Genomic DNA, 27,361 nt, shown 5'->3' on the forward strand with positions numbered 1-27,361 from the left:
CACCTCATTATCATCAGGAAAATGCAAATTAAAAATTACAATATAATAATAGTATGCACTCTCCAGAAGAGTGCATAAAACAATAAAACAAAAGAGAATATCTCAAATGGTGGCAGGGATGCATGAGGAACATCTGGTGTCTAATATACCATTGGTGGGAGCGTAAATTAGAAAAACTACTTGAGAAGACCATTTGGCTGTAACTACTAATGCAAAGCATAGCATACCTTCTGACCTAACAATTCCAGTCCTGGCTGTATTACCCGACAGAAATGCATATGTGAGTTCATTAAAGACACGTATGAGAATGTTTATAACATCACTCTTTATAATAACCCCAAATAAGAAAATATCCAATTTCTCATCAGCTATGAAATGGATCAATTAAGATTGTAGTATATTAATAGAATTGAGTAACATACAGGAATGAGAATGAACAAACAAGTACATGCAACAGTGTGGTAGTATCTCATATGCAGAATGTTGAATGAAAGAAGCCAGACTCGCACACAAATACACACAGAACTTCTATAGTTCAAAAAGATAAAACTATTCTGTGGTGATAAAGATCAGGCTAGTTGTTACCTTCAGCCAGACAGGGTGTTCCTTGGGTGCTAGTAGTGTTCTCTTTGTTGTGGTTGCATCCGTATATTCTATACCTGAAAACTCAGCAAATCATATACTTAGGATTTGTGTACTTTTCTGTGTATCTGGCACACTTCAGTGAAAAGTTAACTAAAAATAAGCAAAAGCAGTCTCAACACCTGCACAGCCATGCCTCAGATCAAAGCGGTACATCCAGTCAGGATGTGAGGTAGCTCACTCTGCCTGGTGGGTCTTTGTTCCTTCAGGATCAGTTCTGCTCTCAGGATGACTCCGCCCCTTTTATTCTATGCTTCTGTTTTGCCAGCTCTTCTTCTGCCCTGATTAATGCATTCTCCTTCTCTCTTTCTGTCTCTCTTTTCTGTCCCATTTTTACCTGCCCCTCCCCACTTCCTCCTTGCCCTTTCTACCCTTTCTCGCTTCCAGCCACAGCCACACTCTCCTCATGAGGCAAAGACTTAGTAAGTCAACTAGTCAGCATGCAGGAGAGATGCCCCTTCTGAGGGGGACACATCACTATCAGACCCACAATTGTGCTGGAAGATTTATGGGCTGTAAGCTCGATGAGGGAATACCTAAAACTGAACCCTTATCTTTAAAGGTGGGTTCTGGCCACAGGTTTAGAAGTGGGCTGTGGGCATATCCAGTACGTGGACACAACCAAATCACATTTCCGTTTAGTCCTCAACTCCATCTGGATTTTAGCCATTGGAAACCCTGGAACTACTTTTCTAACTTCCTCACTCTATCCAGCACAATGCCAAAAATATAGTGGAGGGTGATCAAGAGTTAACTATTTGAGAAGCCAGTAACAGCATATTTATCTAATGGACAAATGGGTGACCTATTGTTCTGACTCACTGGTTTGTGACTCTGTTCTCAATCTCATCTTCAAATGATGACTTGGACGTAAAACTTCTGGACCTGTACTGTCAATATCCAAATTCCATAAGACTAAACATCTCCTTAGTACACTAAGGGGTGTTCAAAAATATTTCAAATACTGATGGCTAAGACCTGAGCTTTTCTTTATATCACAAGTAGGGTGCATTGGCTGTAATGAAAATAAGACAGCGTACTGTTATCTCATTTAATTTGAGGTCAAAGAATAATGTCACCCTGTGATGGTACATTTTTAAGAGAGCCACTGAAGTCTTTTTTTGTGTTATAACTATAGCCTCTAGTTATAGGAGGCTAATTCTGCTTAAATATTCAATTGCAGATATAAGTGAACGTACTATTGACAGTGGCGCTGTCAGCATCAATGCTGTAGTACAGTTGGGAGTTATCACTGCAAGTGTCAAGCTGGCCAGAAGCTGGAGGAAGATGGCAGAGGATGTGAAGGTAGAGGGTAGGACTGTCTGCTTACTGATAAGGAAAAGAGAGAACATCTATATAATGCAAAAGGGAGGGTTTGTCTTTCATCCAGAGCCAGTTGAAGTGCCTGTGTTGAATGTTGTCAAGAGCATGGATCTTCCTCTCACGTCTAGATTACAAAATTGTAACCCTAAGAACACTTCAAGTAGCTTATTATAGGAAACATATGATTATACACTGGTTTGGTTGTGTCACGTTCTGATTATGGAATTTCAATCATTCATTTAAATCTGTGGGTAAAGTACATATTCTTGAAAGCATTTCATTTAATTCTGCAGTAAAAATGGTGCTTATCATAAAATACTCAGATGTGGCTACAATGGAAATGGAGGGGCGCAAAATGAACCACAGGGATAGTATTCTTGATGTAGAATTAGCTTTTTTCACAAACTTCAATTTACTGTCTCTTTTTAAAATTAATTCCTTCCTTTAGTTATTAATTCATCATTTTGTTCATTTGACAATCATTGAATTCCTGCTATGTGGCTGGCATTATTCCATGCTCTGTGGATATAAAAATTAATGAGAGATAAATTCTGCCCTGAAGCAGTTTACTGATTAGAGGCAAAGATGGGAACATAAGCCAAAACCTTACAGAATGGTGTTCTAATACATTATAGCATGAGGTTAAACGCACTGGACTCAAAGATACCTGGGTTTGAATCTCAGCTCTCTCACTTGCACTTGATGTAACCCTGGGAATGTTAATTGCCAAGACTCTTTGCTCATCTATAATATTTGGGAGAATGGCAGTTTCTAAATCACAAAAGTTGCTATGGGATTAAATAAGATAATGTTTCTAAATCAGCATCGTGAGTGGAAGATAGTACGTGTTCTGATGTTGACTCCGAAGTTTACTCTCATTTATGACCTCAGTCATTGCCCATATTGGGAATGCAATGGAGGCCAGACATCACTCTCTTTTCTTGTTCTCTAAAAAGGAGAGAGATCCAAATTAAAAGGAACCCTGTATAACTTATAACTGTCCTTTCTGATTTTCCCTCTATCTATCCATATTACTAAAATGCTAGAGCATTTTTTTAGATCACTTAGAAATGTATTTATTCTAACTATGTTTTCCATTGACCTTACAAAATCAGGCTCTTATTTATTTATTTATTTATTTATTTATTTTTACCTCTGACAGAGTCTATTCCTGATGGGGCATGTGTGAATAAGTTGGTAGGAGAAAACAAAATAAACAAAAGACATCCAGCTGAAGATTACTGGAGCTGGGGCTAGGGTTTGATCAGAACTTCCAAGGCAAGTCAAGTTGTAGATGTGAGCAGGTTAAGAGGATTTATCAGATTCTCAGGAAGCAGTGTTGTTCAGCCCCTTCTGGCAAGTTCTGGCAGGCAACAACATGAAGGGCCCCAGGGAAGTAAGCAGATATTCAAAGGCAATTGGATCTGGGCCTTCTGGAGACAGGGCTTCACCCCAAGCAAAGTCCTCTGCCAAGAAGAGTATAAGTTAGTAAAGGCAAGCCCTAAATTCACCCAGCTCCTTTCATTCAAGGGAGATCATCTTTATTTCTGTTGAGGTTATCTTTCAATGGTGTTCTCACTGTTGAGTCAGCATCAGAGAACAGGAGACTCAAGGACCCCATGGTTTCCAAATGAAAAGTGGGACACTGACCACTGCAGAGAGTATAGTCTGCACAATGAGAATATTCTTTGTCCTGGCTTCTCCCTTCCCTTACAGGCAGGGATCTCTCTCTTTTTGACTGAGTAGTATTATCATCATTGTCTTTATTATAGATATATTTGAAGTGTTAGCACATAATTAGCTATTGTTAGGCATAACAGTTGCTATTATGTTTATAATAGCTATTAGGCTAATAAGTTGTGATAAACTTTGTACCCACTAATTCATTTACATGCCATTATCTCATATTTAATTGAAGTTAGTTACTCTTCATATAATCATCAACACATTTAGAGAAGTGACTTCCTGGTTTCGTTTGACTGATGTCCTTGTGCACAGATTGAATGAGAGCAGGATTGGGATTTGTGAGACTCAAGAGCGTGACCCTGAGCTAACACTGACTTCCTCCTTACTGAGATTCAGAACTGGGGATGGTGGTGTGGAACGGAGCAATGCACCATAGTAAAGAACCACCTCGTGGTGTGATACTTCTTACAGTCTTTTCCTGTTCATTTCCTTAAATGACAATTTGGTAGATATGATGCTAGAGAAGTGGCTTGCTAGATCATTGAATATACACGGTCTCAGATTTGTTTATGTACATAATTAAATAAAAAATAATAGAGGTCATTTTGAAATTGAGTGCATTCTAAAGTCACTGCAAATGAGCATTTCAATTTATGTGAATGCACTAATGAGTCATTCATATTTATTTACTGGATGCTAACAGTAAAGGTCAGTTGGTTTCTAAAACCATTGTGTTAAATGCTACAGACATAGAATTAAACAGTCTTTTTTTTTTTTTTTTGCGGTGGGGGGGCATTAATATAAATTGAATTTGACTTGTTTGAATTGCTTTTTAAAATACAGATCAACGTTTTAGTGAACAGTTGTACTATTACAATAAATCTACAGTCTACTTTTCAATGGAAATGAGATATTTGTAAATGGTCTTGTTAGCTAATCCTATTTTATTTATTTATTTATTTATTTACTTACTTACTTACTTACTTACTGATCTTATTTTTAACCTTTTTCACTAAACACCTATAAACTTGTGGAGAAAGCTTCTGATTAGCTCAGTTGAATGGTATCCCTTTTTCTCAGGCATGGCAGTGAACTAAAGCAGGATTTCTAATTCACACTGCAAATAGGTTATATAAAGTGTAAATTAAAAAGCAAAATAAAGAGGGGGAAGAACTGCCTCCTAGTGGACACTGTGGTATATAGTGTGTGTATGTATATATGTATGTTTATATATGTATACATGTATGTTTATTTTTTTTGAAAGAACATTAGGGTTTTCTTCTTTGATGTATTAATGTGGATTATAGTATTTACAGCTTTTCCTATATATAAGCATCTTTGTATTTCAGGAAAAATTCAGCTGGATTTTAATATTTTATTTGCTACTAAATCCAATTTGCTATTACTTTGTTTAGGTGTTTTACATTCATAACCATGAGTGAAATAGGCCAGTAATTTGTCTTTCTCATATGTTTTTTATGGTAGTTATTCTCAGCTGGAGTGATTTTGTCCTCAGAGACTTTTGGCAATGTCTACAGACATTGATATTCACAACTGAGGGTAGGGGGTACTGTTGGCACCTAGTGGGTAGAGGCCAGGATACTACTAAATATCCTCTTCTGTTACTTGGACTGTACACTTGTTAGACCCTCATTCTATCTCCCAGGCTGCTTTCATCTGTCTATTTTCCTTTCCCGCTTTACTGCATATGCTCAACTAGTTTATTGAGTTTGAAGTATAAATAATTTAACTTTACAGTTTTCAACATCTTATTTTTCTCAAATCTGTAGTTTTGTTTCTATTGTATGCTCAGGATTATATTGTTTTGTTTTGTTGGGGGGGGTTGTTGTTTTTATTTTTTACTCTTTCACACATTGTGTGTCTGATTCTAACACTTGTGGTTCTGGTTGGGAAGTCTGAATCTATTCTTATTTCTGGGCTTTCAGTTACCCTCTCTTTCCCTTCATGTTGTATACATTTCTAGTAGAGAACTCACAGAGGACTGTGCTTATTTACACATTTGTACTTTCTCTTAGATTGGAAATATCTTCTGGGAAAAGGCCATGTTTTACCACTTTCTCATCCCCAGTTAAGGGGTGGCTAGAGCCTAGCAGAATTCCATAAATGTTATTGAATGAATGGATGGGCACATGAATACCCATCCATTCAAATATAAATGCATACAAGCATACAATCTGTATACCTTTATTCACTTCCTTATCTACAGATTCTAATCATGCTGAGTTTGTCACTTAAAGTCTGGCTAGTTAAACCATTTGGTTATCAGTAGGTCTTTGTGTAAATATTTGCTGATAACAAGTCTGTTTCATTTGAAAAGTTAAATCACATTTTTACTTCTAGAGGGCATACCAAAGTCTTTTTTTAGCTTAAACTTTCTCAAGTTTCTCTGTATTGGTTCAACATTATAACTAGTGTGTCTCAGCATAGTAGTCCCATGGAGTCAAAGAATTTCTCTAAATAAAATAGTAACTAACCTTACTATATTTTAAGAAAGTGAACTGGTAAGAAACATTGACTGGACATTTGAGGTAAATTTTACATTATGGAGAAATAAATGGACATTAAAGTATAGTATTTAATAAATTGACTGTTGAAATATTTAAAAATAATTTTGATAATATTTCCAGTCAATTCTTTTTCCTGAAAAACATTAGAAATGATGATATGAATAAACAAAATGTAACTCATTATGCCATTGTCATGGAATTATAGAATTTTTGGCTAAAATAAGGCTTCTGTAGTTGGAATCCCAGGGAGATTAAATGATTTGAGCAAGCTCAAAATGCTAATTGGTGGACAAAATGACAGTAGAAGCTCAGCTTTCATGTTTCCTTTCTGTAATATTGATAGGCAGTATGAACTGGCTACAGATCAGGTTAATCAGAACCATGGAGTCACAGTGCTACAAGGGTCCCAGAGATCTTCAGCTTGCAGAGGCCATGATCTATGGAGGAAGGAAGTGAAGACCTGAGAAATTGATTTAATTCCCCCAAGTTTCAGACTATTTACAGAGCTAGGAATAATCCAGTTCTTTTCCCAACTGCCATTCTACTGATCGATCTGGTCCGTAAACATTCATCGGGTAACTACTATGTGCTCAGCATTGTGTTGCATAGTTTGAGAGTACTGGAGTACTATAAAATATGTTTTTTTTCAGACCTAGGGTTTCAGTATCATTATGAGCCCTAGATATAAAATTATTGTGTGATAATGTAAGCGCAAGTAATTTTATTATATGCTTTGAGAGCTCATGCAGCCCAGCTCTTTGCTTCCAAGTAGCACTGTATCTAAACCAGCTGTGTATCCTGCTCTCCGAGATCTTCAAGGGAAGAGGTTCTGTAAATCTTATCAGTGGTCTGTTTAATAACCCTTGTTATCAGGGAAGGCTTCCTTATGTGTAATCTGTTTTGCTTCTGCTGAAGTTTCAGCCTTTTGATTTTATTGTCTTCTTAGTTCAGAAAGACTTATCAGTATCCTCCTTTACAATAATCCTTCACACACTTACAGCATACTACCCTCCCATAGATTAAGTGCCCCTCCCATAGATTGAGTAAAAATCTATGCCCAATACCAGAGTGTGTTGATACTTGAAGAAAAAATACTCTCTCTCTCTCTCTCCATCAATCCATCCATCNAGTTCATAAAATTCACTTGAAGAAATTATTAAGGGCTTGTCTACTTCTGTGCATTGCTTCTTTTAATAGTCATCCATAAAGGGCCTCCTGAACACCTGTGGGTGTTAGGGAGGATGTAAAGGTGGTAGTAGTAGTACTTCCCTGACCTCCAAGAGTTGACAATCTATTGAGATGATATAAATGGATAACCATTTGAGAAAATTTGCATATAGTCTTCACTCATAAAGTGAAGTAAAAATTATCCTTTTTGAATTTATCAAGACATATTTACAGTATGGAATTTATTATGTTTATAAGCTTAAGTCACTTAAAATTCTTGGGATTTATCATAGATGATGCATAAATGTGTTGTAAGTTTTCTTCCTTTTCCCCCATCTACCTATCCATTCATTCACCAAAAATGTGTCTGACCATCCACTGTGGACCGTGTTGAACAAAGAGCACACACTTTGGGCTTGAATATTGACTGACGTTTACTAACTGTGAGGCTTAGAATAAGTTACTTAGAATCTATAGGCTTTCCTTTCTTCATTATAAAACCAAATCAACTATACCTAACCTGATATAGATGGAGAGATTAAATGAGATGCTGTATGAAAACCCCTTGTGGTGAGAAAACCTCCTTTCCTCTAACTCATGACCACAGAAGACGGATGTTAATCAGTCTAACATCCCTGACCTCTTTCTGCCTGCTCACGCACTGCCTGCTTTCCAGAGGAGAAGGAACAAAGTTACCTCACTGGCAAGTTTGAAGAAGCAAACTTGTGTGTTTGGGGAAAGAAACTGTAGTTTAGCCCATTTTCCTATCTTCCCCTTAGGAGCTGCAATGCCTGCAAAAGCGCTCCTTCTAGTCTTCTCTGTTATAATGTGTATTTAACAAGGGTAGAACCCCACATGGGGAAGAGTGAGTTTTTCAGCTACGCCTGTAACCAGATGGGAGCATTTGCTTGATTCTGCATACAATTTTAGGAAGCCCATTGGTGCTATACCCCTAAATCTTCTCCAGTTTCAACTTTAACAAAAAGAAAGCTTATATTTTGTTTACATCTGCGTATTTTGGATTAGATCTCAATTAATTCAAAAGTAAGGCAAGGAACACAAATTTGTTATTGTACCCCTTCATATATTAATATCTTGCATTTGCCTAATACATACTACGTGGTCAAGAGATGTTCCTTTCCTCATTTTTAAATTTCCTCCAAAGTTATATGTTGCTGAAGATAAAAATGCATGTAAGGTTATCTTTCTCTCTCCAAGGAGCTTCTAGTTCAATAAAAGATTTAAGATGGATGAACAAATGGCTACAGTATAAGATAGCAGGAGTAAATATAAGGCAGGTACAGGCAAAGTGCTATGGGAATTAACCAGAGGAAGAGATAACACACCATTGAATGAAAATAGGCTGTAAGAACAGGGTTAGACACTAATCATTCAGTCCTTGGATTGAACAACCCTCCTTCCATTTCTTTAGTTTCTTTTAAAAAGAAATCCCCTATTGGAGTACTGCTGTCAGTCTTCTCTCTTGTTTGACAATGGAAGGCATCTAAGATTTTTAACAGCAAACCTGACACAGCCACACCCACAATCCTTCTTTGTAGAAGGCCTAAGGGTATTCTTAAGTCTATGTCTTTTAGACTAGTGAGAAAACACATATAAATCAAACCTGAAACTTTGCTTGGAAGGGGAAATCCACTGTATCTCTTTTTAAGTTCATCTTTTAAACAAAGATCATCATTTCTCCTCTGATTCAGAGAGATCATTTCAAAGCCTTAGCATTTAATTATCACTTATCATCAAAAGTGTATTTGGTAATGAGGCAAACTGGAAGAGACTGTAACTGATAGAAATCTCCAAGATGAGCTGGTTCACTTTCCAAATTTCATTACGGACATACAGATTCATGGCAGGTATAGCTTCTATAGGTAGTGCCAAAAGAGAGAGACTAGAGAAAAGAGGTCCCAAAAGTCTGTGGCTGACAAGCAAGATACCTCACAAAGGAGCCTCTTGTTGGAAGTGTGCCAGGACAGAAATTAATCAACCAGAAACCTACTTTCAGTAGCTCCTGACACTTGCAAAAAACAATGAAACAGAAACAGCCAATCAGGGCAGATTGCTGTGTGGAAATATCTGGGAATGGTGGGCAGCAAAGAATCCTTTCCAAAGTTTGATTCATGGCCCTTAAATTTTACCTTATATTAAGATGCATAATATAGGCTTTATATTCTTTAAGTAAAGCATAATTGATATACAATGTCAACAATGTTATATTCGGCAAGGTGTATAACATAGTGATCCAAAAAGTATCAATACTGTACTGTGCTCACCACAGTAAGTATAGCATCTGTCACCATCCGTTGTTACAATATTATTGACTGTGTTCTGGATGCTGTCCTACTTTTCACCCCCATGACTTACTTATTTTATAACTGGAAGCTTGTACCTCATAATCCCTTTCACTTATTTCACCCATCCCCCACCCTGGTGGCAGCCACCAATGTGTTCTCTGTATTTATAATCTGTTTCTGCTTTTTTTGTTTATTTGTTGGTTCATTTGTTTAGTTTATTTATTTATTTATTTTGATTCCACATGGAAGTGAAATCATAGGTTATTTGTCTTTTTCCGCCTGACTTATTTTACCTGGCATAATACCCTCTAGGTCTATCTACGTTGTTGCAAATGGCAAAGTCTCATTCCTTTTTAGAGCTCAGTAATATCTGTGTGTATGTGCGTGTGTGTGCACAAGTATGTATCTGTGTATAATATCTTTCTTATCCATTTAACTATCAGTGGACACTTAGTTTGTTTCCCTACCTTGGCTGTTATAAATAGTGCTGCAATAAACATAGGGGTGCATATCTCTTCTTGATTAATGTTTTTGTTTTCTTTGGGTAGTATTGGAATTACTGGATTATGTGGTATTTTTCTCCTGAAATTCTGAATGACAACTTTGCCAGGTAGAGTATTCTTAATTGTATGCTTCTTTCTGTTCAGCACTTTGAATATATCATACCACTCTCTTGTTGCCTGCAAAATTTCTGCTGAAAAATCAGCTGATAGCTTAATGGGGTTTCCTGGTACATAATTAGTTATTTCTCTTGCTTCTTCTAAGATTCTCTCTTTATCTTTAACATTTGACATTTGAATTATTATATGCCTTGGTGTTGACCTCCTTAGATTCATCTTATTTGGGACTCCTGGACCTGTATCTGGATGTCTGTTTCCTTCTACAGGTTAGAGAAGCTTTTAGCTAATATTTCTTCAGGTAAGTTTTCTGGCTCTTTCACTCTCTGTTCTCATTCTGAGACCCCTGTAATCCAAATGTTAGTATGCTGGATGTTGTCCTGGAGATCCCATAACCTATCTTCATTTTAAAAAAATATTTATTTACTTTTTGTGAAAGCACAAGCAGGGGAGGGACAGAGAGAGGGGGAGAGAGGATTGTAGCAGCCTCTTTGCTAACAGGCTGACAGCAGTGAACCTGATGTGGGGCTCGAATTTATGAACCAGGAGATTAAAACCTGAGCCAAAATGAGACGTTCAACTGACTGAGCCACCCAGGTACCCCAACCTATCCTCAATTTTTACTTTTTTTTCCTCTTTGCTGTTCAACTTAGGTGCATTTCATTACCCTATCTTCTAGATCACTGATGTGTTGTTCTTCATTCTCTAATCTGTTGTTGAATTAATGAATTAGTGTATTTTTCATTTCAGTTATTGAATTATTCAACTCTGATTCTTTTTAGATCTTAGTTAAAGTTCTCACTGAGTTTGTCCATTCTTTTATCAAGGAAGACGTTGGGCCTCTGGCCTTGTATAGAAGGTGGGCTTTTGTGACCATTTATCAAGGTACTCAGGGTACCTGATCATAAATTAATTTTTACTCATAGTCTGTCTTACAAACTGAGAAAAGCAGTTGGGCTTTTTGAAAGCCCTTTGAGAACACTTCAATAATAGACCACCTAACAAGCCCTAGTGGTACTGATCATTGGAGGAAGCCCATTTCACAGTTGGCATGGAGAAGAGCAAAGACAAGGATTCCTCAAGTATTTCTGTCTGTGTGGGTATGAGGATGGAGGTAGGAAGAATAATCCTTGACAAGAATGAATTTTATATGTGTATATTTCTCAATTATAAAATTCTCTCATTCTGACAAGCTTATAGAAGTGTGATGCAAAATGAAAATCTTTCTCTACTTCATGTGTGTATATGTGTGTGTGTATGTGTGTGTGTGTATACACACACATTTTTGAGGATGACCAAAATGACTCTTATTAATTCACCAAAAAATATTAACAATAGTATAGTAAGAAAAAAAGCTGGTTACAAACTGCTTTTCATTGATAAGCAAATAAGTGGGTTTAAAATATTTTTTCTGTATTTTTAAACAAGTTAGCTGTTAACTTTTGCATTTAAATCAATGATTATAAAAGGTGGTACGCCTGTAAAACTCAAGGGGCTAAAAGATCTAAACAAGTTATCTATTTATTTTCTATAATTTCTTATATTTTAAATAATCATCACATTTTGGAGGCTTGACTGAGCACTGGGAAACATTAAAACTGCAGCTGAGAAAATTAGGTTAATTGTAATTCATTAGATGCTGTCCTTATTAAAAGTGAATTGATTTAATCCCTATTAAAAGCCCTACGGCATGAGAAAGCAAGATGGCTATGTAAAAGCTTACTGTTCTTAACAATAAGAAGATACCTCAGTTCAGTGTTTCTCAAACGTTAATATGCATATGAATTATCTTGGATCTTGTTAAAATGCAAATTCTGATTTAGCAGGTATGGGATCAGCCTGAGAATCAGCATTTCTAACAGGCTCTGAGAGGATGTGATGCTGTTGTCCGTAGACCACACTGAGTAGAAAGGCTTTTGTTAGACTTCTTCTTTGTTTTTTTTTTTTTTTGTTGTTGTTGTTGTTGTTGTTCACTTGTCAAGATAATTGCTAAGCCCTTGCTTGAAATACAGCCATGGTAAGGAGTTATAGAATGGTGTGATATGATCTACTATTCTGGACATTTTTTAAAACGTTTCAAAAAATACGTTTGTAAAGATATAATTTGCATATCATACAATTCATCCTTTTGAAGTAGATAATGCAATGGTTTTTAATATATTTACAAAAATATGCATTATCCTTATATTTTTGATTTTAGAATATTTTTATCACCTCAGAAAGAAAACCTATATCTTTTAGTGTCACCTTTTTATCTCCCCCACATCCCCCTAGACCTAAGCAACTACAAATCTACTCTGTATCTCTCTCTATTTCTCTCTTTTGGACTTTTATGTGAATGGAATAAAACAATATGTGGCCTCTTGTGACTGGCTTCTTTCACTTACCATAGTGTTTCCATATAAGGCTCATTTTTGACACAATATAGATTGTGTCAAAATCTCCCTCATCTTTAAGGCTGAATAATATTCCATTTTATGGATATACCAATAATTTTTTATCCATTTGTCATCTGTTGGACATTTGGGTTGTCTCTACTTTTGAGCTATTATGAATAATACTGTTATAAACATCCATGTTCAAGTTTTTGTATATGCATACTTTCATTTCTCTTGGATATGTACGTAGGAGAATAATTGCTGGAGTAAATGGTAACTCTAAATTTTCCTGGAGATTTTAATTTAAATAAATAAATCAGATTTAGAAATATAGGTATTTATATGGGTATGCATATGGATAGCTATACATCAAGCAATTGGCTTTATGAAAAGGGTTCCATAGGTAAATAATTTTGATGAACACTGAATATCAAAATGCTCCTGAGGAAAACCAGACAAAAGAGGAATCATTTAACTTTGTTTAAGCTCAGGTTTCCCAAGCATGTTAGGGAAATATGTTTGGATATCTCTGAAAGTGAAAATTTACAACTCAAGGATTTAGTGTTTTATAGAAAGCCCTTTGAGAAATGGTTTAATTGCATGTTCTGAAGATAGAAGACCCATTGGATGAGTAGGAGTATTTTCCAGGAACACATGAATGATTTGTTTGTGCTGGACTGAAAATGGCTTCAACTCAAGAGGTAAATTCCACAGGAACATAGGTGGGAGTGTGGTTTTCAATGAGAGATATTTGAGTAGAGCAATGATAGGAAAAAAATGTAATTTATGTATGTTGTTCTGGCAATGATATGTAGGATGACATGGACATATCAGAGAGGCCACTGAGATTGTCTGGCTGTTGGCATCCATAAGATGGAGAACCAGATGAGAACCAGAAAGTTGTGATGACACACTGGACCCAAGAGAAAGGGGAGATACTAATGCTTTGTAAATAAGATGATAAGTAATATGGAATACATTATTGATAGCAGAAATGACAAGTGTAATATGATAGAAAAGGTAATGAACAGAAAGATTACATTCCAGCCAGATTTATTAGGATATCTGTATAAAACCTTCTACCATTGTAAAAAAAATTCATAGTCCATTTCTTCATCAGTTCTCATTTGAAAATCAGTCCTTGATTTCTTTGTGTGACCCTGCCATAGGTTTTGATGTTACCATCTGGTAGAGCCTGCTTATTATCTTCATTATAGACCGAGGCTCTTTTTATGCTAATTCCTATTTTTCTCCATTAAATTGTAAGTTAACTCAATTTCAAATTAATGAGAAGTAAGATTAAAGATAAAAACCTCCCCTGAATGTTATTATTAATTATGCTGTTAGGGCACAATATTTAGCACCGCTCAAATCTGCTTGTAAGTAAGTTCTCTATTTGAATAAGATGACCTGTCTTTAATTTTGTTCCTGTTACTGTTTTTCCTGTCATCCTTTTGTTGGTTGTCACTGGAAAATAGAATTGCCAGATGGCTTGCAGATACATGTGAGCAATGACGGCTTTTCTTTTAAAGACTCTTTAGATATAAACAAGTTAGCAAACAAACAAAAAAGAACTGTGCTTAAAAAAAGAAAAACTTTTACTTGAAACACGCAGATAGTTCAGAATCTCAGAATGTTAATTATATACTCTTGTTTATATCAGGAGGAATATGACAAATATGGGTGATAGTTCTTAAATTAGATAGCAATATGGCTGTCTAGGGGCCACACATTACCAGCATAGCACACAAAGCACGCAGACAGCCCCTGACCAGCATTTGTTCTTCAGCTACAGCTATTAAAGTCTCCCTTCATTTTCACACGTGGTGCTCCCTGATATCAGTAAAGAGCTGCCCTTGTCTCCCAGAGGAGCTCCAACAGTATAAAGATCATCAATATAGACATCAGGAGATCACTTCAGTGATCACTTCAAATCTACTTACTGGGAACCCCCTTCCCTTCTCTGGGCCTCAGGTTTCTCATCTGTAAAATGGGACATGTGGAATGGGAAATCTTGAAGCCTCTTCTAGGTTATAAATTCTATAATTCACAAAGCATAAACCTACAACTTCAAATGTAATCCAAAAGCTGTAATTCTGTGAAAGAGACCAGGAAGAGAGTTTTATAGATTGATGAGGTTGATGAGGCATAAAGAACTTCTTCTCTGAACCCCACAGCCTTTCTTTACTAGTCCTGGGGCTACACAGAGAAGGTAAGGCATCTAGTAAGATAGTAGATCATATCTAATTGTAGGATGGAAAAGAACAAAACATAAGCAGCAACTAAACTATATCAGACATTATGGAAGCAATGGATTCTACCTGCCTTTTAGGCATAGCTTTTGGACAACCTTGTTTTCCATAGAGGTCTTGTTTCTGTGTCTCTCAAAAAATGAAAGTTCTCTGGGATTTCTACAGCTCCGGCACAGTGTTACCTACCTTATATTCAATATATTCATGTTGAATTTATTGTCATCCATTATTCACATCAGTAGTCAGTCTAGAGAATTTAGGCAAGAAAATAAAATACTATATATTTTAAAATAATTATTTGAATTGCTCACTTTTAAATTGAGAGGAATAGCTAAAGTCTCAATAAACATTTCTGTAAAATTATGTATATTTATTAATAAGAACTACAATTTAAGTTCCTTTTTGCCCAATAAAATAGTTTATATTTTATGTACTGATTCTCAGGAAAGAAATTCTAACTTACAAAGGCATTTATGGTTCTTACTTTAACATATATTAATCAAAAATGTTACCTATGTGTTTCCTAGATATACTGCCCACACACTCACATAATTCACTTAGTAGTTACATTGGTTAATAAATGTATGAGAAATGGAAGCAATTACTGTTTTAAGAGGATGATGCCTTTTAAAAGTTGCTTTTTATGGGGCATTTCTAATGTACATATGATATTGGCATAAGTGAGGATTCCAGTGAGGCCAAGCTCAAGAAGTTGGAGCAAGAAAGAAAATCAGATATCTTCTGAAAATCACCACAATATCAATGAGAGTAAAAATAAACAGAGGTAATTCTGTTTTTAGAGAAACGGGAAGAGCTAACCATAATCTTAAATTACTCACAGAGCTTGAAAAAGAGTTTGGCAATCAAAGCTTCTTGCACACAAAACTGTAGAAAGATGGCAGCCATCCAAGCACACCCAGGAGAAATGGAGCCTTAAACCAGCAAACTCTGGAAGTCTTGGGCCTATGTGCCAATAAATAAGTTAATTTATCCCATTGAACAAAAAGTTTCATATAACTAATTCCATGTGTTAGATCTTTGTGATAGATTCCTGTATCCTGTGATAGGTATGGTTCCTGTATCAGCTTGGGTCCAACTAGGAGGGAGAGGAACACATAGTAATTTGAACATGGCAAGTTTAATGCAAAGAATGGCTAATTCTAACAGGAGGTGGGAGGAAAGAGTAACTAGACAGGAAGAAGTATGGGGGACTCCAAAGAATACAGGTCACAGTAACTACCCCAGACTGAGCTACATACCCTCCAAGAAGAAGCTCCCCAGACTGGGTGGGAAATCTCTGGAAGAGATCCAGACATTGTTGGAGAGGGTGTGGTCATGATTCACCGGATGGCAGAGAGGCCACTGTGGTGGCCACCAAAAGTTGTTGAAATATGCCCTCTGGAACTTGCCAGAAATCTCTCCAAAGTACTGGAGAAAGCCATTTTATGGAGAGGTGTCTCTTCCCTACATCATTGACCAAAGGCTGTGTCAGGGGAACCTGCTGGTTGTTGGTGCCAGTCACTGCAGGAACCAGGAGTTGAGGCAGCTGTCTGCAATGAGTTGGCACTGGAAGAGCTATGCCAATGCAGGAACCTAACGCCCGAGAAGCTGCCCATACTGCTAAAGCATAACACTGGACAGACAGCCTGCGTTAGCATAGCTGGTTCATAGGAAACCCTGGGCACTGCAAAAGGCAGTTGCTTGTGAAGACTTTTGTGCTAAGGAGCCAGGCCCTGGAGAAGCTGTCTCAGGAACCCACCTAAGAGAGCATGGTGGAACAGGAAGAGAACACCTTATTTTACCATGTCTCTCTAGTACTATCAACTGGTAGGGAAACAGAAATTATGTAAAAGACCCAGATCCATTTTCACACAGAGGGAAGAAGTAAATTTGAAACTGGGAAGTAATAAATCAACCATCAGCACAACTCCCAATTATTCTTGTTCCACCCATTAAAAGGATTACAAATGCACATCCTTAATCATAGAGATGTGGGTACTCCCTTGAAGTCAGTTATTTCCCCTATCCATTGCCAACTTGGTCATGTAATGCTTGGGCCAATAGCACTTGAGTGGAAGTGATACAGCACCAGCTCTGAACAGAAGTTTTGTTTTTAATAGTTTTTTATTGTTTAATTTTTTATTTCATAATCATAAACTTAACTCTCCAATCCAGCTAGACTTGGAGGGGGAAAAGGAAAATATGGAACCCATAGAACTACAGCAAGAGCACAAAGATTATAGGATATTTCAAACAAGGAGGGTGGGGTGTTCACCTGAGCTACAAAAGGATTGGTCTGGTGATTGAGATAAAACACAAGTCAAATTTATTAGACTTGCCCACAGTCAGCAGTAGTGATCTTGCTGGTCTTGCCATTCCTGGACCCAAAGCTGAGCAGAAGTATGAAATGGGAATGTGTAATTCAATATCTCTGTCCTCTTCCATGAAGAAAGCAAGTCCCAGAGAGAGGCTACTCTTTCATTTGAGTCCCAGAATGAGGCATAGAGCTTAGTGGAGCCACAGCCAACCTACAGACCTCTAAGAGAAGAAAAGACATTGATGTCTATACACTCTTGAGGATTTGAGTTGTTTTTACTACAGACGCAGTTTCATGCTTGACAAACAACTCTGGTTTTGACTTGGTTAGTATGACTGTGCTGCATAAACTGTAGTGTAAAGCATTATGTTATTTTCTGATTTTACATATTCACCTGCACTAAGAAGATATAAATGGAGAGGCAAGGCTTGAGTTTGAATGGAGGCAAATTACATCTCAGCACTATCAACCTGAGAAAAGTCTCCAGATGCAGCGAGCTAGTATTTCCCAGATGGCATCTAGCTGGTATTTCCTGGGAGGCATCTCAGCCTTGCTTAGGCATAACTCTCTAGTGGAAGGTTAGAGATAGAAAGGTGACAGTCAACTGTTTCTCTCATGCAAAGAGTTGCTCTACAACACTATCACTCTTCTGTCTTTGGCAGTTTTGCTGACCGGCTGTCAAGATTATCGTTTACTTCATTTTATTTTATCCTAATTAGACATCCTCAAATCATTTGGGAAACTGGATTGTGCATTATATTTGGATATATTGTTGTCCTTAACTAAATTTGATTGACTTCTACAAAACTTTCTGTGGAGGGAATTTTTTTCTTTATTTATGTCATTTATGAAATGACAATTTCATATGCACGTAGACTCGCTCACTTACCTAGACTTAGTCTTTCCTAATTGATTTAATAGGAGAAAATCATTTTCTAATTCACTGTTCTCCTAGCTACTACAACTATAATTGATTTCCTGGTGCATTGCTATTAAAACTATTATTATATTTAGTAATCTCAAAACGCCTCCCACTGTACACACACACACACACACACACACACACACACACACACACCCCTGCCATCTGGGACTAGATATTTCAGCCTTTATTCAGCTGAAAAATAATTCTGCTACTAAATAAAATATTTTTAGCTAAAATCAGAAATAAGAATTAACATACTATGATTTTATCACTGACTTACTGGAGCATGGGTCAAATATTAACATGTATATAAAATATATGTATAATTAAGAAAAATCTAGGAGCACCTGGGTGGCTCAGTCAATTACATGTCTGAATCTTGATTTTGTCTCAGGTCACGATCTCACAGTTTGTGAGCTTGAGCCCTGCAATGAGGCTCTGCACTGATGGTATGGCACCTGCTTGGGATTCTCCCTCTCTCTCTCTCTCTCTCTCTCAAAATAAATAAATAAGCTTTAAAAAAAAGAAACACTGAATTATCATAATACTTTCCTTTGACACTGAGGAATATTGCTTCCTGTGGAGATTTTAAAAATTGGCTAGTTTTCAGATCCTGTTTCTATAATAATGATCAATCCTAAAACTAATTTAATTTAGGGCAAGTAAATGAAAGGCATCATGAGGAGGTAGAAAAAAATGCATAGTCTAGTCTAGGCTCTGCCATTGTACTTCCAGAATCAGCTGTCTCATATCTAAAATGGGTATTAATAATATTTGCTCGACCAAACTCATGGGAACCTTTTATTAAGAACCACATTAACATGTGTCAGTAAAAAGGATATGTAAATAGTAAAGGTGTTTGCAGATGTGAAAAATGTTTATACTGTGAAGCGATGTTGACAGTATGTTGGAATCTTTCTAAATCCCATTGAACCTAGAGCCTAGGCAAGGGGGCAAGACTTAATCAGAAGAGTAATCTTCAAAGTATATCCTACTACAGAAAGAAACACAAGATATTGGGATAGATGTTAAAGGTAAGAGTAGGTAGAAATGTAATTTCTCCTTCTTCTGAAGCCATTAATAACTATATCTTCAACTCTCAGTAAGTATCATATTTCCCAAAGTCCCATTTAACAAAAAAGATGTGGTCAAGCAGTAGAGAAATTCACTGCCGATATACTCCCTAATAATTATATAGTATTATCACTAAAATGGGAGGTGACAAAATGATGAAAAGTAGCTTAATGGCAAACAGGAGGTGGGGGTTAGGGATGGAGGGAATATACTCAGCCCATACTCATCTTCTCCCTGAATTTGCCTGGACTCCATTTTTCCAAGGATCTAGTGAACACTTAGTCTCCATATTTCTCTTGCCTTGGAACAAACCTTCTATATTAAAAATTCATGTGGCATATTATATTTATTTGTTAAATTGTCTGTCTCTCCCATCAGACTAGAAATGCCTTGAAGATAAGAATCCTGTCTTTCTTTTTAAATTCTTTTTTATATTTTTAAATTTTTTTTAATGTTTTATTTATTTCTAGGAGAGAGAGAGAGAGAGAGAGAGACAGCGTGAGCAGGGGAGGGTCAGAGAGAGAGGGAGTCACAGACTCTGAAACAGGCTCCAGGCTCTGAGCTGGCAGTCAGCACAGAGCCCNTTTGTCATCTGTTGGACATTTGGGTTGTCTCTACTTTTGAGCTATTATGAATAATACTGTTATAAACATCCATGTTCAAGTTTTTGTATATGCATACTTTCATTTCTCTTGGATATGTACGTAGGAGAATAATTGCTGGAGTAAATGGTAACTCTAAATTTTCCTGGAGATTTTAATTTAAATAAATAAATCAGATTTAGAAATATAGGTATTTATATGGGTATGCATATGGATAGCTATACATCAAGCAATTGGCTTTATGAAAAGGGTTCCATAGGTAAATAATTTTGATGAACACTGAATATCAAAATGCTCCTGAGGAAAACCAGACAAAAGAGGAATCATTTAACTTTGTTTAAGCTCAGGTTTCCCAAGCATGTTAGGGAAATATGTTTGGATATCTCTGAAAGTGAAAATTTACAACTCAAGGATTTAGTGTTTTATAGAAAGCCCTTTGAGAAATGGTTTAATTGCATGTTCTGAAGATAGAAGACCCATTGGATGAGTAGGAGTATTTTCCAGGAACACATGAATGATTTGTTTGTGCTGGACTGAAAATGGCTTCAACTCAAGAGGTAAATTCCACAGGAACATAGGTGGGAGTGTGGTTTTCAATGAGAGATATTTGAGTAGAGCAATGATAGGAAAAAAATGTAATTTATGTATGTTGTTCTGGCAATGATATGTAGGATGACATGGACATATCAGAGAGGCCACTGAGATTGTCTGGCTGTTGGCATCCATAAGATGGAGAACCAGATGAGAACCAGAAAGTTGTGATGACACACTGGACCCAAGAGAAAGGGGAGATACTAATGCTTTGTAAATAAGATGATAAGTAATATGGAATACATTATTGATAGCAGAAATGACAAGTGTAATATGATAGAAAAGGTAATGAACAGAAAGATTACATTCCAGCCAGATTTATTAGGATATCTGTATAAAACCTTCTACCATTGTAAAAAAAATTCATAGTCCATTTCTTCATCAGTTCTCATTTGAAAATCAGTCCTTGATTTCTTTGTGTGACCCTGCCATAGGTTTTGATGTTACCATCTGGTAGAGCCTGCTTATTATCTTCATTATAGACCGAGGCTCTTTTTATGCTAATTCCTATTTTTCTCCATTAAATTGTAAGTTAACTCAATTTCAAATTAATGAGAAGTAAGATTAAAGATAAAAACCTCCCCTGAATGTTATTATTAATTATGCTGTTAGGGCACAATATTTAGCACCGCTCAAATCTGCTTGTAAGTAAGTTCTCTATTTGAATAAGATGACCTGTCTTTAATTTTGTTCCTGTTACTGTTTTTCCTGTCATCCTTTTGTTGGTTGTCACTGGAAAATAGAATTGCCAGATGGCTTGCAGATACATGTGAGCAATGACGGCTTTTCTTTTAAAGACTCTTTAGATATAAACAAGTTAGCAAACAAACAAAAAAGAACTGTGCTTAAAAAAAGAAAAACTTTTACTTGAAACACGCAGATAGTTCAGAATCTCAGAATGTTAATTATATACTCTTGTTTATATCAGGAGGAATATGACAAATATGGGTGATAGTTCTTAAATTAGATAGCAATATGGCTGTCTAGGGGCCACACATTACCAGCATAGCACACAAAGCACGCAGACAGCCCCTGACCAGCATTTGTTCTTCAGCTACAGCTATTAAAGTCTCCCTTCATTTTCACACGTGGTGCTCCCTGATATCAGTAAAGAGCTGCCCTTGTCTCCCAGAGGAGCTCCAACAGTATAAAGATCATCAATATAGACATCAGGAGATCACTTCAGTGATCACTTCAAATCTACTTACTGGGAACCCCCTTCCCTTCTCTGGGCCTCAGGTTTCTCATCTGTAAAATGGGACATGTGGAATGGGAAATCTTGAAGCCTCTTCTAGGTTATAAATTCTATAATTCACAAAGCATAAACCTACAACTTCAAATGTAATCCAAAAGCTGTAATTCTGTGAAAGAGACCAGGAAGAGAGTTTTATAGATTGATGAGGTTGATGAGGCATAAAGAACTTCTTCTCTGAACCCCACAGCCTTTCTTTACTAGTCCTGGGGCTACACAGAGAAGGTAAGGCATCTAGTAAGATAGTAGATCATATCTAATTGTAGGATGGAAAAGAACAAAACATAAGCAGCAACTAAACTATATCAGACATTATGGAAGCAATGGATTCTACCTGCCTTTTAGGCATAGCTTTTGGACAACCTTGTTTTCCATAGAGGTCTTGTTTCTGTGTCTCTCAAAAAATGAAAGTTCTCTGGGATTTCTACAGCTCCGGCACAGTGTTACCTACCTTATATTCAATATATTCATGTTGAATTTATTGTCATCCATTATTCACATCAGTAGTCAGTCTAGAGAATTTAGGCAAGAAAATAAAATACTATATATTTTAAAATAATTATTTGAATTGCTCACTTTTAAATTGAGAGGAATAGCTAAAGTCTCAATAAACATTTCTGTAAAATTATGTATATTTATTAATAAGAACTACAATTTAAGTTCCTTTTTGCCCAATAAAATAGTTTATATTTTATGTACTGATTCTCAGGAAAGAAATTCTAACTTACAAAGGCATTTATGGTTCTTACTTTAACATATATTAATCAAAAATGTTACCTATGTGTTTCCTAGATATACTGCCCACACACTCACATAATTCACTTAGTAGTTACATTGGTTAATAAATGTATGAGAAATGGAAGCAATTACTGTTTTAAGAGGATGATGCCTTTTAAAAGTTGCTTTTTATGGGGCATTTCTAATGTACATATGATATTGGCATAAGTGAGGATTCCAGTGAGGCCAAGCTCAAGAAGTTGGAGCAAGAAAGAAAATCAGATATCTTCTGAAAATCACCACAATATCAATGAGAGTAAAAATAAACAGAGGTAATTCTGTTTTTAGAGAAACGGGAAGAGCTAACCATAATCTTAAATTACTCACAGAGCTTGAAAAAGAGTTTGGCAATCAAAGCTTCTTGCACACAAAACTGTAGAAAGATGGCAGCCATCCAAGCACACCCAGGAGAAATGGAGCCTTAAACCAGCAAACTCTGGAAGTCTTGGGCCTATGTGCCAATAAATAAGTTAATTTATCCCATTGAACAAAAAGTTTCATATAACTAATTCCATGTGTTAGATCTTTGTGATAGATTCCTGTATCCTGTGATAGGTATGGTTCCTGTATCAGCTTGGGTCCAACTAGGAGGGAGAGGAACACATAGTAATTTGAACATGGCAAGTTTAATGCAAAGAATGGCTAATTCTAACAGGAGGTGGGAGGAAAGAGTAACTAGACAGGAAGAAGTATGGGGGACTCCAAAGAATACAGGTCACAGTAACTACCCCAGACTGAGCTACATACCCTCCAAGAAGAAGCTCCCCAGACTGGGTGGGAAATCTCTGGAAGAGATCCAGACATTGTTGGAGAGGGTGTGGTCATGATTCACCGGATGGCAGAGAGGCCACTGTGGTGGCCACCAAAAGTTGTTGAAATATGCCCTCTGGAACTTGCCAGAAATCTCTCCAAAGTACTGGAGAAAGCCATTTTATGGAGAGGTGTCTCTTCCCTACATCATTGACCAAAGGCTGTGTCAGGGGAACCTGCTGGTTGTTGGTGCCAGTCACTGCAGGAACCAGGAGTTGAGGCAGCTGTCTGCAATGAGTTGGCACTGGAAGAGCTATGCCAATGCAGGAACCTAACGCCCGAGAAGCTGCCCATACTGCTAAAGCATAACACTGGACAGACAGCCTGCGTTAGCATAGCTGGTTCATAGGAAACCCTGGGCACTGCAAAAGGCAGTTGCTTGTGAAGACTTTTGTGCTAAGGAGCCAGGCCCTGGAGAAGCTGTCTCAGGAACCCACCTAAGAGAGCATGGTGGAACAGGAAGAGAACACCTTATTTTACCATGTCTCTCTAGTACTATCAACTGGTAGGGAAACAGAAATTATGTAAAAGACCCAGATCCATTTTCACACAGAGGGAAGAAGTAAATTTGAAACTGGGAAGTAATAAATCAACCATCAGCACAACTCCCAATTATTCTTGTTCCACCCATTAAAAGGATTACAAATGCACATCCTTAATCATAGAGATGTGGGTACTCCCTTGAAGTCAGTTATTTCCCCTATCCATTGCCAACTTGGTCATGTAATGCTTGGGCCAATAGCACTTGAGTGGAAGTGATACAGCACCAGCTCTGAACAGAAGTTTTGTTTTTAATAGTTTTTTATTGTTTAATTTTTTATTTCATAATCATAAACTTAACTCTCCAATCCAGCTAGACTTGGAGGGGGAAAAGGAAAATATGGAACCCATAGAACTACAGCAAGAGCACAAAGATTATAGGATATTTCAAACAAGGAGGGTGGGGTGTTCACCTGAGCTACAAAAGGATTGGTCTGGTGATTGAGATAAAACACAAGTCAAATTTATTAGACTTGCCCACAGTCAGCAGTAGTGATCTTGCTGGTCTTGCCATTCCTGGACCCAAAGCTGAGCAGAAGTATGAAATGGGAATGTGTAATTCAATATCTCTGTCCTCTTCCATGAAGAAAGCAAGTCCCAGAGAGAGGCTACTCTTTCATTTGAGTCCCAGAATGAGGCATAGAGCTTAGTGGAGCCACAGCCAACCTACAGACCTCTAAGAGAAGAAAAGACATTGATGTCTATACACTCTTGAGGATTTGAGTTGTTTTTACTACAGACGCAGTTTCATGCTTGACAAACAACTCTGGTTTTGACTTGGTTAGTATGACTGTGCTGCATAAACTGTAGTGTAAAGCATTATGTTATTTTCTGATTTTACATATTCACCTGCACTAAGAAGATATAAATGGAGAGGCAAGGCTTGAGTTTGAATGGAGGCAAATTACATCTCAGCACTATCAACCTGAGAAAAGTCTCCAGATGCAGCGAGCTAGTATTTCCCAGATGGCATCTAGCTGGTATTTCCTGGGAGGCATCTCAGCCTTGCTTAGGCATAACTCTCTAGTGGAAGGTTAGAGATAGAAAGGTGACAGTCAACTGTTTCTCTCATGCAAAGAGTTGCTCTACAACACTATCACTCTTCTGTCTTTGGCAGTTTTGCTGACCGGCTGTCAAGATTATCGTTTACTTCATTTTATTTTATCCTAATTAGACATCCTCAAATCATTTGGGAAACTGGATTGTGCATTATATTTGGATATATTGTTGTCCTTAACTAAATTTGATTGACTTCTACAAAACTTTCTGTGGAGGGAATTTTTTTCTTTATTTATGTCATTTATGAAATGACAATTTCATATGCACGTAGACTCGCTCACTTACCTAGACTTAGTCTTTCCTAATTGATTTAATAGGAGAAAATCATTTTCTAATTCACTGTTCTCCTAGCTACTACAACTATAATTGATTTCCTGGTGCATTGCTATTAAAACTATTATTATATTTAGTAATCTCAAAACGCCTCCCACTGTACACACACACACACACACACACACACACACACACACACACCCCTGCCATCTGGGACTAGATATTTCAGCCTTTATTCAGCTGAAAAATAATTCTGCTACTAAATAAAATATTTTTAGCTAAAATCAGAAATAAGAATTAACATACTATGATTTTATCACTGACTTACTGGAGCATGGGTCAAATATTAACATGTATATAAAATATATGTATAATTAAGAAAAATCTAGGAGCACCTGGGTGGCTCAGTCAATTACATGTCTGAATCTTGATTTTGTCTCAGGTCACGATCTCACAGTTTGTGAGCTTGAGCCCTGCAATGAGGCTCTGCACTGATGGTATGGCACCTGCTTGGGATTCTCCCTCTCTCTCTCTCTCTCTCTCTCAAAATAAATAAATAAGCTTTAAAAAAAAGAAACACTGAATTATCATAATACTTTCCTTTGACACTGAGGAATATTGCTTCCTGTGGAGATTTTAAAAATTGGCTAGTTTTCAGATCCTGTTTCTATAATAATGATCAATCCTAAAACTAATTTAATTTAGGGCAAGTAAATGAAAGGCATCATGAGGAGGTAGAAAAAAATGCATAGTCTAGTCTAGGCTCTGCCATTGTACTTCCAGAATCAGCTGTCTCATATCTAAAATGGGTATTAATAATATTTGCTCGACCAAACTCATGGGAACCTTTTATTAAGAACCACATTAACATGTGTCAGTAAAAAGGATATGTAAATAGTAAAGGTGTTTGCAGATGTGAAAAATGTTTATACTGTGAAGCGATGTTGACAGTATGTTGGAATCTTTCTAAATCCCATTGAACCTAGAGCCTAGGCAAGGGGGCAAGACTTAATCAGAAGAGTAATCTTCAAAGTATATCCTACTACAGAAAGAAACACAAGATATTGGGATAGATGTTAAAGGTAAGAGTAGGTAGAAATGTAATTTCTCCTTCTTCTGAAGCCATTAATAACTATATCTTCAACTCTCAGTAAGTATCATATTTCCCAAAGTCCCATTTAACAAAAAAGATGTGGTCAAGCAGTAGAGAAATTCACTGCCGATATACTCCCTAATAATTATATAGTATTATCACTAAAATGGGAGGTGACAAAATGATGAAAAGTAGCTTAATGGCAAACAGGAGGTGGGGGTTAGGGATGGAGGGAATATACTCAGCCCATACTCATCTTCTCCCTGAATTTGCCTGGACTCCATTTTTCCAAGGATCTAGTGAACACTTAGTCTCCATATTTCTCTTGCCTTGGAACAAACCTTCTATATTAAAAATTCATGTGGCATATTATATTTATTTGTTAAATTGTCTGTCTCTCCCATCAGACTAGAAATGCCTTGAAGATAAGAATCCTGTCTTTCTTTTTAAATTCTTTTTTATATTTTTAAATTTTTTTTAATGTTTTATTTATTTCTAGGAGAGAGAGAGAGAGAGAGAGAGACAGCGTGAGCAGGGGAGGGTCAGAGAGAGAGGGAGTCACAGACTCTGAAACAGGCTCCAGGCTCTGAGCTGGCAGTCAGCACAAAACCCGACGCGGGGCTCAAACCCACGAACCGCGAGATCATGACCTAAGCGAAAGTCGGACGCTTAACTAACTAAGCCACCCAGGCGCCCCTTAAATTCTTTTTTTTTTTAAGCTTATTTATTTTTAGAGAGAGAACAAGCAAGCACAAGTGAAGTAGGGGCAGAGAGAGAGGGAGGGAGAATTCCAAGTGGACTCTGCACTGATGCAGCGCAGAGCCCAACATGGGGCTCAAACTCATGACCTGAGGTGAAACCAAGAGTTGGAGGCTTAACCATCTGAGGCAACTAGGTGCCCTCCAAAGAATCTTGTCTTAATTCTCTTGCAGCCCTGACTGATGCTTTGTACTTGGCCTGGCATTCAGTAGATGTTCATTGAATGTTAGGGAAAAGAATGAATGGGTAGAAAATAAAGTAGTAGGAAGGGAGAATTTAGTAAGGCTTTAATGAAGAATTGCACTTCCTAAAAGGAACTGTTTTCAAGGCACAGCATAACACAAATTATGTATCAAAATTTAATAGAAAAATTAGTCATACACTTGCAGG

The 27,361-nt window shown here is 36.9% G+C and overlaps 1 pseudogene; it reads left to right on the forward strand.

Moving 5' to 3' along the window:
- The first annotated feature begins 1,093 nt into the window (after window positions 1-1,093).
- LOC144221704 (uncharacterized) overlaps window positions 1,094-27,361 on the forward strand; it is a 130,523-nt pseudogene continuing 104,255 nt past the window's right edge.

The sequence above is a fragment of the Crocuta crocuta genome, unplaced genomic scaffold (assembly GCF_008692635.1).
Source record: "Crocuta crocuta isolate KB4526 unplaced genomic scaffold, BGI_CrCroc_1.0 scaffold21, whole genome shotgun sequence".
NCBI classification, from domain to species: Eukaryota; Metazoa; Chordata; class Mammalia; order Carnivora; family Hyaenidae; genus Crocuta; species Crocuta crocuta.